Raw genomic sequence first — 13,655 nt, 5'->3', positions numbered from 1 at the left:
GGATAAGTGGTTCATCACCCAAGCATTCTACAATGGTCTACAACCCCATATCAAGAGTACAGTTGATTCATCTGCAGGGGGATCTTCTTAGATAAGGAGGTGGATGAAGGGTATAATTTTCTGGCCAACTTAGCAGAGAATGATCATAGTTCTTCCAGGACCACTATAAAGAAGAAGTTGGATGCTATGCATATGCCTTGTTGTCTTCACAAGTAGCCCAGTTGAGCATGAAGATGGACTCACTGAAATCTTTGCAGTCTAGTATTCCTCCTATGAGTATTAATGCAATGTCTTCCATGGCTCCTATTACTTCTTCCTTTTGTGAAGTGTGTGGTGTTCAAGGCCACTTTGGTCATGATTGTTGCTACAATCAACCTGATCCGAATCAAATGGCGCATGCAAATGTTTTTCAGCAAAGACCTCCACACAACCCATACTCTAACACACACCCGGTTGGAGAGAACATCCTAATTTTTCCTACAAGAACAACAATGTTCAAAATCCTCAACCTCCACCACAATCTTCCTACAACCACCACATCAAAACCACCACAACATGCTGCTAGAAAACCACATTATCAAGGGGATCCTTAAAACCCCCTCCTGGTTTCAATAGGCCTTCACCCCAAGGCTATCAGCAGCAAACTCCTCATAATACCAGCTCTCAAGAGCCTACTATGTCTGATCTAATGAAAATGATGGTTTCTATGCAGAAAAATCATGAGGAGAGCATCAAGGAGCTGAAGAACACCACCAAGCATTTGGAGACTCAACTTGCTCAGGTGGCGGAAAATAATGCACAGAGGCAACCAGGTCATCTGCCGGGACAACCCATCCCAAAGGAGACTGTCAATGCCGTTACACTTCGTAGCGGCACTGTTTATGATGCTCCTCCCATGCCCATTGATGATGATGCTCCTAGCAAGGAGAAAGAGGTGGTAGAGGAAGAAGCGGAGAAGAGTTCGATGTCTGAGGTCGAACTAGCTAAGGAAGATCAGACAGGAAAGCGGAGGGAAAAGGTTTCTGAAACGCCTATTACACCAAGGCTACCTTTTCCCCATAGGATGCAGAAGTCGAAGGTCGATCAACAACTTGGTAAGTTCTTGACTATGGTCAAGAACCTTGAGGTAACAATTCCTTTTACTGAACTTATTTCTCAAGTGCCTGTTTATGCTAAGTTTTTGAAAGACATGATTACTAAAAAGAAAGACTTTGGTGGGGTAGATCGAGTCGCTCTAACTGAAGAGTGTAGTGCTGTTTTACAAAATGAGACCGCCTAAGTTGAAGGATCCTGGTAGTTTTTCCATCCCTTGCCATGTAGGTGCGTTATTTATAGATAAGGCATTGTGTGATTTAGGTGCTTCTGTTCTGTCATGCCTTTATCTGTTTATAAGAAATGAATATGGGAGCACTTAAGTGCACTCAAATTACTTTGCAAATGGCCGATCGTTCTATAAAATACCCTCTAGGTGTTTTAGAAGACGTCCCTGTTAGGGTGGGAAATTTTATATTCCTGTTGATTTTGTGGTGCTTGATATGGAGGAGGATGCCAAATTCCTATTATTCTTGGTAGGCCGTTTTTGTGTACAGCTGGTGCTGTTATAGATGTCAAGTCTGGGTCTTTAACTTTGAGTGTTGGTGATGATAATGTCACTTTTAAACTAACCAATGCTGTTAAGTCTCCTATGCTTGAGCAAACCTGCTGCAGGAGGAAAATGTTTGATGAGCGAGGTACTCATTGCCAAGCCCCTCCGATTTGAGATTGAGGAGGTAATATGGTCGTGCGGGACCTTTATAAACCAGCGCTAAGCGGGAGGCAACCCGTAGTTTTTTTTTTTTCTTTTTTTTTTCTTATTATTTTTTCATTTTTTCCCTTTTAGAGAGTGAGAGAGCGGAGCGTACTAACGTTAATTTTTCCTCTAAGCATAGTCCTATAGTTCATCTTGCGGCACTGAGGACATTGCCACGTTCAGCTTGGGGGAGGATTTTTGTATGTATTTTCTCTCTTTTACTACCTTTTAGTGTAGATTTTTTGCTTTCTTAGGCCAGATTTATTTGCTTTCAGACAAAAAAAAAAAAAAAAATATTGCTGAAAAAACAACAAAAATACGATTTGACTGGATTGATGTGATTGCTTCTCTGTGCCCCATGATATTCTTTGAAAGTATATTTGGGCTCTTTATCTGGATAGTTGGGCACTTGAGATTGTGATGCTGGAATGTGAACTCTAAATGCCTTGACCCTCAATGAGTTTTGATAATAAAGCGCTTATCTTGACTGCATACTTGAATTGGTTAGACTGTGAGGATTCATTCTTGCCAATGGATTCATTTCTATATCATTCTGTTTTCTTGTGTGTTAGTTCCTCATTAGCTGACTGATCTTGACTTTGACATCGTACGATTGATATCTGATGGCTTGTGGCAATTGTTGTGATAGAGGCGTTCTTTTGTCTGCTTTTTGAGCCTTAAAGTGATTTTTGTGATATACTTTTATCCTCCTTAGCCCCGCTGAGCCTAATGACTATTTCAGGTTACTAAACCTCATTACATGCCCATGGCCCTTATTTTGATATTAATCCCAAGCCTAGCTTGGGGGAGCATATGTTTGAGTTAGTATCTGAGATAGTTTTTATGAGTTACTTTGGATGGAGATGATTGTATTAAGGTACAAAAGTTGAGAAAAAGAAAAGAATGAGCAAAATGAAATACATGTGATTATGGGATTGAAAAAATGCAAAGAGAAAGAAAAAGAAAGATTGAAAAAGAAGAAACGAACAAAAAGTCAAAAATTCTTTCTTTTACAAGTGCTTGCAAAGAAAAAAAATTCATCACACTGCTTCAAGGATGAGTTTATTGAAAATTTTGTGATTTATAGAATTGGGACACTGTTATTGCTATATTCAGGTTGATACTTCTAGTAACTTGTGCTCCCTATTCTTGGTTTTTCCACCACATTTCCCATACATAATCCATACCCATACCTAAGCCCCATTACAACCCTGAAAAAGTCCTCTTGAGCTTGTGCTTACATTGTCTATCAGATTGATGTGGTCAGTTTGTCAAGGTTAAAGAGTACGTTCGCTACTTGAGTCGACATGGTTAGGATGAGTGGCATTATTACCTTTCTAAACACATGAGAGTGTGAGTGGGAAGGGTTATTATGGTTGGGATGGTGAGTGATCGGGCACATTTTTTGCCTGCCACAAAAATGTCGAGAGGAGTGACACCCTAGTGAGAGCCTTCTCGAGATTTGTATGTCATCTAAGGCAGCTGCATTTGATTGCTTATTTGGGCGATGGTAAATAGAGTAATCTGAACAGTTGAACTTGAATTGTGCCTGCTTGAATGATTTATGAGCTTTATAAAAGATTTTGATCTCTGTTTTCATATATGAAGGGGTGAAGCAATCATATTCATGTTCATGTCTTGTTTGCTTGAGGACAAGCAAAGGTTTAACTTGGGGGAGTTTGATATGTCACAATTATATATAGTTTTTAGACTCATTTGATTGCATTTGGAACTCCTTTTAGAGCATTTAGGTGCATAATGGAATGAATTACGTAAGTTGTGCTCTACTACTCCCCGTTTGCGTGTTTTGATCATTTTCAGGTTACTTTGATGCAAATGGATTATGATTACCTAAGATCAAGCTTATCAATCATTGAAGATGAAGATATATTGCTCAAGGATCACAATGCATCCATTCGGGACAATTTCGAGTTAGAATGAAGCAAAGAGTTAGCGAACGAAGTGTAAAACTGACACCTGTTCACTATTTTGCCATAACTTTTGATATACAATTGATAATCATAAAATTAAAATTGGGTTGGAAACTAGAATTCAAGGGCTTTCCAATGATAGGTCACACGCCCCAATCCGACATCTGGTTTGAGAGATACAGCCTTCACAAGTTGACGCAAAAATCACTGTTTTTCCGCCCGGTCGACCGGGCGGTTTTGCCCGACCGGGCGAAATTATTTTTTCACCAAAATTCAAGGAATGTTAGCCCGGTCAACCGGGCGACCAAATGGGAAAATTTGCTTACGCGCCCACCGGGCGGTCTCCCGTCGACCGGGCGGATTTGCTTTTTTGTCGTAAGTTGTGAATCACCGTCGCCCGACCGGGCGGATTTCGCCCGGTCGACCGGGCGGTTCCTCGGGACGCATTTTTTCGGGATTTTTAGCCGGTTTTGTAATTAGTATAAATAGGTTTTTAGTTTTTTTCGTGAAGACCATCTTATTTTCTACGTTTTTTAGGGCCAAACACTTAGTTTATTCTCTCTACTTTTGTTGAACTTTTACATTGGAAGATTATATGGATCGTCGATTTCCTTTTCCATCGTTCTTCAATCATTTGGTATTCTTCTCTACTTAGTTTAATTTTATGAATTCTTTTACTTTGATTATGTTTATTGCGTTTAATATCATCATGAGTGAGTAGTCTATTTCTAGGGTTTAGAGAGGGAAGCCATGTTTATACCTTTTTGATTGTGGTTTGATATTCTTCAATAATTGGATTGAATTAGAATAATTCTTATTGATTTGTTATACTTGTTTAATTCATGTAATTGCGCAATATCATGAGTTATGTTTAGCTAATAAGAATTAGAATCGAAAGATCATATTCATTAGAGGCTTGTTACAATAGGTAGATTTGATTATGTTGAGCGACCGTACTAGGAGTTGTTAATACCTGACCAAGGATTAGCGAAATATTTCATTTATTCGAACCTCAATCCAAGTGTTGTTGAACTATATTATATTGATTAAACTGGTATAAGCATGGTGGACCGATCGATTGCCCTAGGCTTTTAATTATTTGATAAATTCCCATTTTTCTGCGTTCTAGTTTATTTTAGTTTAGTTATTAATTAATCAATCATTTATTCTCTTCAAATAGTTAGATAATTGACACAAATCTGTAGAACTCCTCTCCCTGTGGATCGACCCGTATTTGCCAGTTTCTGCTAAACAGACACCGTGCACTTGCGGTATATTTTAAAACCCATCACATCCCTAACCTAGAACAAATAAATTTAGCAACAGATATCTAAATTAACCCAATTGTATAACAATGAACAATTAAAATTTGACATAATAATTAAACTAAGATTAACAATTGAAATAATTAGAGGAAAGGAAACAGAAGAAACTCTCGAAATAGATGAATTTTACTTCTTCTCCAGTTCCGTTGCTGCTCTCCTGTTGTATCGTCCTCAATAATGCGTCTTTTTGTCGTGCTGTTGTGGCTCCTCTTCTCTTAAAGCTCTGTTAGTTTTTTTTTTTTTTTTTTTTCCTTGGTTTTCCTTCGTGGGCTTCAGTAGAAGCACTCCCTAAACTTTCTTCTTCCTTTTTTCTTTTTTTTGCAAATGTTACCTGCAAAATAATAAAGTAAGGAGCTTTAAAATAATAAAGTAAAAAACTTTATAACTTAAGTAACTTAACTCTTAAAACATTAAAATATGAAAAGATAACATATTATAAGTCTCGAAACTTATACTTAAAAGTGATATAATGGACGAAACTCATGTATAAAATAGAGCCTTATCAACTCCCCCACACTTGAGATTTGCTAGTCCTCGAGCAAACTAAAACTATATAATAGAAGCATCTATATGTCAATATAAATTTTAACTTCCCAACCGACTGACTTTTCAGGAAAATTCAAGTATAAGTAGCCATAACTCAACTGAAAGTTGTCACAAAGACCACAATAAGATTTATAGAAATAATTTTAGTTCAAAAACATTGTTTAGACATCACAAGCAATGAGCCAAAGACCAACCAACTCTTCAAAAAGCATAGTACTTCATGTATTAGTGTTTCCATTCAGTCTTACCACAACCATATTCAAGAAGCGAGTAATTGAGTAATTAACTTGGTGAACCCTCACTTTAGTTGTGCATATAAAAAAAAATTATAATCACTCATGTGTTTAGAGTATAATAATTATCACTCAAAACCTACAAGGTCGACTCGAAATGAAATATGTCGTCTTTAAATTTCGGTCCTAAATGTAGCTTATAATACCGCAAGTGTACGAGTCAATTAAAGTAAATATAGGGTAAGCAAGATATCGTTTCCCACAAGGAGGTATAATCAACTACCAAATTAAGAGACACTAATATTATATAGACGATCCGAAAATAGTGATTGGTGGTGATAAACTAGACTAATAAAATAAGAACTATACTAATTCTAACTCTAAAGACGGATAATAAGTACAAATCAATTATGAGAGAGATAGTTCTAGGTTTCGGGTTTCACCTTTTGCTTCTTATATAATGAGATTAAACTAATTGTAGGGTTGAAATATTATAAATTGCAATGCTCGAATTACTTAAAGTATATAATCTCCTCTCCCAAGGTAGAATACGTATATCTATATCAACCTTATGTCTACTTCCGTGATCATAACAATTGATATAAACTCATTAAGAACAGGAATTCACATAAAAGACCACCCAAGTGTATAACTATTCCTAAAATTATACTACTTTGACGTTTAATAATCCCACGAACTAATATTGAACGTTCACTTCCGCTAATAATCCAATATCTTAGATATACAATTAATTGGCCAGATTAATCATACGGAATAACAAGAAGATTATGAAATTGCAATAATAACATTTCAAACCCAAACAAATAATTCAATTCATTAATATAAGAGTGAAACACTACATCCCTAACTAGAAAAAATAAATTTAGCAACATATATCGAAATTAACCCAATTGTATAACAATGAACAATTAAAATTTGACATAATAATTAAACAAAGATTAACCCAGTTCCGCTGCTGCTCTCCGGTCATATCGTCCTCAATGCTGCTTCTTGTGTTGCTGTGGCTCCTCTTCTCTCAAAGCTCATATAGTTTTTTTTGTTTTCCTTGGTTTTCCTTCGTGGGCTTCAATAGAAGCACTCCCTAAACTTTCTTCCTCCTTTTTCTTTTCTTTTTGCAAATGTTACCTGCAAAATAATAAAGTAAGGAGCTTTAAAATAATAAAGTAAAAAACTTTATAACTTAAATAACTTAACTCTTAAAACATTAAAATATCAAAAGATAACCTATTATAAGTCTCGAAACTTATACTTAAAAGTGATATAATGGACGAAACTCATGTATAAAATAGAGCCTTATCAACTCCCCCACACTTGAGATTTGCTAGTCTTCGAGCAAACTAAAACTATATAATAGAAGCATCTATATGTCAATATAAATTTTAACTTCGCAACCGACTGACTTCTTAGGAAAATTCTAGTATAAGTAGCCATAACTCAACTGAAAGTTGTCACAAAGGCCACAATAAGATTTATAGAAATAATTTTAGTTCAAAAACATTGTTTAGACATCACAAGCAATGAGCCAAAGACCAACCAACTCTTCAAAAAGCATAGTACTTCATGTATTAGTGTTTCCATTCAGTCTTACCACAACCATATTCAAATAGCGAGTAATTGAGTAATTAACTTGGTAAACCCTCACTTTAGTTGTGCAAATAAAAATAAAATATTATAATCACTCATGTATTTAGGGTATAGTAATTATCAGTCAAAACCTACAAGGTCGACTCGAAATGAAATATGTCGTCTTTAAATTTGCATATCGTTCAATTCTCCACCACTGAGAAAACATAGAGCATATAAAAATCAAAAGAGCTTTAGTCAGGTTGTAATGTAAGGCTCGGGTAAGGGGTAGGAAGTATTTAGTATTTGGTGCTCAAAACCTTTGAGACTAGTGGAGTACACAATCTGTAACAAGGCCAAAAGTAACTGCCATAATCAAAACTCCAACTACTCAAATGTTGGCAATACATATCTAATATTAAACTTCTTCGAACTCATTTTTATTCTTAATATCAACCTCTTCTTTCTTTTTTTTTCATATTTTGTAATTTCTTTTCTTCCTTCATATTGTTCATTTCATTTTGATATTTTCTTTTGAGAAGAACATAAATGGAAACTAATAGGCTCACCTACACATAGAAGTATTTTACAACCCCATTCAAATCATGTCATATATTCCGCTAGCTCAAAGATTAGGTTAAAGTCAAGTGTTTAGGAAATAAGCTTGTAATGTGGTTTAAACAAAAGAAATAGGCTTAAGGCTCAGAGGGGCTTAAGGAAGGGATATGATAATGTAGGTGGCTTAGGCTAAATGTAGTTCAACAAAAACGAACGCCTTAATCATTTTTATGCATGCTCATGCTTCAATGTAGTCTCGAAGAAACCAATGCAAAATCAAGAGTTTATACTTCACCAGGAACTAACACACACTCTCAAAAAAATAGAGACTAATATAGATGTTTTAGTCTACTAAAAGGATCAAAAGTCTCACAGTAGCTATAGATGTCCACCAAGTAAATCACAATCAAATCTTAAATAACCAGTCTTACCACTTTCTAAACACTTACACAATTATGCTACGCCATTCTCGGAATCAGTCAACATTAAAACCCATTAGCTTGCAACAAAACTAGAAAAACTTTTTTAAAAAAAAAATTCAATTTCAAAAACTGTTTTTTTTCAGTCAAATTAAGCTACCGGAATTCGCCTCCAAATCAACATCAGACATAAAAATTATAAATTTTTGCACAAATTTTGGCAGCACCTCCCCTAAAATATGGCATATCCAATTATATTTCCCCATTTTCTAGATATGTTCTTTCACACAAATTAATTACAACATCACAACAATACACCAAATCCAGTAAAATTCAAGGTTTAAGCCTCTCCCCCACACTTATTATAAACAATGTCCTCAATGTACTACTCAACGTTGATCCATGGGATAGGGGAAAAGAGTTGTAAAAAAAAATGCAGCCAACAGAAACAGAAAACAAAATAAGTAAGAAAAGGAGAAATACAACCTGGTGTATTTAGATTGCAAAGATGTTCCCCGCCATGTAAGTGTTGTCCGGTGCATGACTATAAGCAGCAAAACATAGATGACATCTGCAGTTGTTGAAATCTAACTTACTCTATGTAATTATTTAGTTTTAACTACATGCAATTGGGAAAAGATAGGTAAAAGAAAGAAAGAAAAAAAAAAGATAACAATACTAATAATAGGAAAAGAAAAGGAAACAAAAAATAAACGAGCTTGGGTTGCCTCCCAAGTAGCGCTTGTTTAGAGTTTATAGGTTGACTTCTTTCAAGTTCCATTTAACCAGGATCAATTGAGGAGTTAGTCACTCCTTTAATGGCCGTCTTACTAATCAAGGGAGACTTACCTTTATTTTTGAATTCACCTTTTTTCCTCCATGAAAAACATTCCTTGATTGGAGGAAAACTTCTTTTACCTTTTCGTTCTTAAGCTTAGGAGTACCTGTTTTTACTCAAACACACTTCAAGTAGATCATTAGTAGCATCAATTACATGTTTCTTCTTAATCATGTCTTCAACTATATCAACTTGACAAACAAGATCACGTTGTAAATTGTTATTAGAAGAACTGAATATATTGAAGTGAACTTTCTCTTCACCAATTTCAAAAGTTAAAATACCATTCTTAACATCTATAATGCTCCAGCACTAGCCAAGAAAGGTCTACCTAAAATAATAGGTACCTCTATATCCTCATCCATATCAAGAATAATAAAATCAACAGGAGTAATAAATTCATCGAGTTTAATTAGCACATTTTGTAGTATTCCTATTGGATATTTGATAGATCTATCAGCAAGTTGCAAAGATACAATAGTAGATTTTATATTATGCAATCCTAACTTCTTGCAAATTAAAAAAGGCATAAGAGAGACACTTGTACCTGAATTACACAAGGCTTTAGAAAATTTAATATCACTTATAGTGCAAGGAATGGAAAAACTTACTGGGTCTTTCAGTTTAGTGGGAAGCTTTTTCTGAATCACAACACTACATTCCTCACTCAAAGCAATGGTTTCATATTTTTCCAACTTCTTATTTTCAGACATAATTTCTTTAAGAAACTTAGAATAAGAAGGAATTTGCATTAAAGCATCAATAAAAGGAACGTTAATATGTAATTGCTTAAACATTTTCAAGAATTTCTAAAATTCACTATCTAATTTAGTTTGTTTAAGTCTTTGTGGAAAAGGAATAGGGGGAACATAAGGTGTTACTGGGGAAAGAGGTGTTAATTCAGGTTCTTTTTCAGCTTCATAATTCTCCTTCTCTTTTTCACCTTCATTGGCGGCCTCATTTTTAATCGTACTTTTTATGTTACTTAACTACTTACCATTTCTAAGAGTGACAGCGTTGCAGTGCTCTTTAGGATTAACTTCAGTTTTACTAGGCATAGCTCCTTGACTTCTAGAATTGATGGCATTAGTTAACTGTCCAAGTTGAAGTTCTACATTTGTATTAGAAATAGCAATCTGATCAACTTTAGTTTCCAACTTTTCAATTCTTTCAGAAGTAGCATTCGCCAATTTTTGAATAGCCAACTCCCATGTTGGTCTAATGTCTTGTTGATTTTGTCTTTGGTGGAACCTAGGTGGATATTGTGAATTAACATTATTTTGTTGTCCAGGATTCCTCCAAGAGAAATTAGGATGGTTTCTTCAGCCTGGATTATAAGTATTAAATAAGGATCATTTTGTGGGTGCTTATTAGAATTAGAAACATATTGAGCTTGCTCCACATTAACACATTCAGCAGTTAAATGAGCACCTCCACACAAATTACATGGTATAGTAGTAAACATAGAATTGACATTACTCGTTTTAGTAAACAAATTGAATAAGTTGTCAACTTTTGCATTTAACATGTTAATTCGTTCTACTTCATACATACCAACAGTATTCTTTGGTTTACCCCTATTATTAGACCAATGATAATTATTAGAAGCCATTTCTTCAAGTAACCTATTAGCTATTTAAGTAGTTTTACCTATTATTGCACCTCCGGCGGCTGCATCTATAGTTATTCTAACAGATTCATTAAGACCGTTATAAAAATTTTGCACTAGCAACCAATCAAGGACACCATGATGAGGACATTTACGTTGTAAATCTTTAAAAACTTTCCAATGCTTCATATAAAGACTCCCTATCATGTTGAGCAAAACTAGTTATATCGTTTCTAAACTTAGCAGTTTTGCCCGGAGGAAAATATTTACTAAGAAAAGCTTGAGATAACTTGAGAGTTAGATTTTGGATTCTACTTAATTGTATACTCCTTATGTTTTTAACATTCTCACTTTTCAGTGCGCGTCTCTCAATGCATGTCTTTGAACTTAAATATCTTTTACTTTCTGATCTGTTTCTTTTTACTTGTCACGGTTTGACTTTTACACTATGCACCAACTACACTTAGTTTATCTTTGGTAATGTATAGTTAATTAAGGAAAAACATATTAATGTGGGATCTTATTAGATTCGTCTCAATGTATATTTTTCGAAAATCTAATTTTCATAATTTTCCATAATCGGTAATTAAAGATATTAATGATTGAAGTTATACATCGCCAAGCGTGAAAGTCAACTAGTTGTAAGTAAAAAGAAATATAGTAAGTATTATATACTAACACAATTTATGTTTTGAAATCCTTTGAATTATCATATTCGCGTCTGCCATTGTAGTGCCATGTGATTATTTTTTGAAATAAATAGTTTTGTAATCTATTTATTGTTGAATTGGTTATTTTTTAACTTTCATGTATCATGTACTTTATTAATATTAAATATATAATTTTTATTAATAATAGAAGAGCCATGTCATTAATTTTTGAACTAGCATGGATTTGAAAAAATATTTATTTCAATGCGCACAAGAAAGTCATTATTTATAAAAAAAATAATGAAAAATCCATGTCAGTTCAAAAAATAATTAAATGGCTCTTTTATTATTAGTAAAAATTAGAATGATTGAATATTAATAAAGTACTAATTGATATGAATCAAACAAGACACTACATGGCTATACTTTTTCTTATAAATAGTGAAAAAATAAGAAGATTCTCTCTAACTGCAAAGATTGGTAAGATTCCAAGTAAAAAAGATACAAACACAAAGGGAGTGTTAGTTATACTAGCTTTTGAACCTTGTACAAAGCGCATGTGCCATTTTAAGTTAATAAGCGTATTTATATTCTAACAATACTGAATGCATACATATATTTCATGATTGCATCAAAAGTTAACAAATAATAAGATTATGAATTGTGTATTTTTCTGATATTTTCCCTTAAATCATGTTAAAGGAATTTATAAATAGTGAATAAAATATTAAACATTATAGTATATTTAGTAATGTAAGAGAGTAAAGTGAAAGACGAAATACGTTACTAACCTGTTGAAAACATAAAAAGTGTAGGAACTTAGATGCATAATGTGGAAAACCAAGTATATATACTTGTACATCTATCCCAAGATCATTGCATAAATTACTATGAATCAAACAATAGTATAGAATTATACCTTTGATGCGTATGTTCCTCTTGTCCACCAAACTTCTAGTGGAGATCACCTTAGAACGTCAAGCGCCGTTCCTCTAATGTTGGTCCACGAACAACACTTGGATCACCACGTATGCTAGTACGGAAGAGAGAAAAGCACTCTCTTACTTTTGTGGTGAGGGCCGAAAATGAGTGTGAAAAGACTAAGGGAAAAATAAGATTTTTCACTCTAGAAGTTGTAAAGTGTATGTACACCTTTGTAACCCCATATCAATATATAAGGTGGTTACAAAAGAGGTGTTTCATGAGGCTTTATTTTGCCTCATAATGTCATACATTATGAGCCTAATAAACGCATGAGTTACAACTCTTCCCATCCATCATCAAACCGCGCAACCCATCACTACAAGAATCCGCTTAATTAACGACTGAAATTTACCGACCGCATTTGTATCGGTGGGTATATTAAAAATTACCGACCGCTTTCACTACAGTTGGTATTTACCTACCGCCAGAAATTATTACCGACCGTCAAGCGGTAGGTAAATTAGTCGACCAATTTTTTATGTCCATCGATTCCAGCCCATATAAAAGTAGAAACCCTAAAAAGATTTTACTCCTCTGCCTCTCAACTCCCAATCCTTCGCTTTTTTCTCTCACTTCATCTCATTTATGGTGTTTTCTCAGTCTCATCTTTCTTTTACTCTCATCTTAGTTTTCTCTTTCTCTAATTTTTTCTCACTTCATCACATTTATGTTCATTATCTTTTCAATAACTCTAATAACTCTATTCTCACCATCATAAACCCAGAAGAAATGCTTTGGAAGACGAAATTGAAGAACCAGAAATGAAGTGGTACGCTAATGAAATCCGGCATGCTTGATGTTATACGATGAAGCATCAATAAGATTCGTGTTGTCGGCGACAAAAAAACAAGGTTTTTGTATGCGGTTTTATGGTTTAGGTTTAGATCTAGATTTTAGGAGTAGTTTGATTCTTCTTTCATCATATCTAGGTGATTTAAAACTTGTAAATTGTCCATTCATCTTGTTTTTTGCTTGATTTTTTATATTTCTCATCACTTGTAATTAGTTTTTAGGATATAATAACTATACATTTGCGTTATATTTGTTATACTGAAAATACCTAATGTACATGAACTTTACATTAATCTAATTATATTTGTTGCTTTCATCTATTTTTTGTTTGTTGGTGTAATGTTGTTAAGTCATGAACGATTCTGAACAATCTTTTTCTTTTGGATGTTGGATATAT

The 13,655-nt window shown here is 34.2% G+C and overlaps 1 non-coding gene across 1 annotated transcript; it reads left to right on the top strand.

Moving 5' to 3' along the window:
• Positions 1 to 10,965: 10,965 nt before the first annotated feature.
• On the top strand, positions 10,966 to 11,073 carry LOC125495398 (small nucleolar RNA R71). Its single transcript, XR_007272035.1, has one exon. It is a non-coding gene; the product is annotated as a small nucleolar RNA R71 (small nucleolar RNA).
• Positions 11,074 to 13,655: the final 2,582 nt, after the last annotated feature.

The sequence above is a fragment of the Beta vulgaris genome, chromosome 2, assembly GCF_026745355.1.
Source record: "Beta vulgaris subsp. vulgaris cultivar EL10 chromosome 2, EL10.2, whole genome shotgun sequence".
Taxonomy (NCBI): Eukaryota; Viridiplantae; Streptophyta; class Magnoliopsida; order Caryophyllales; family Amaranthaceae; genus Beta; species Beta vulgaris.
Note: the sequence above shows the minus strand (reverse complement) of the source record. Positions and strands in the feature narration are given on the sequence as shown.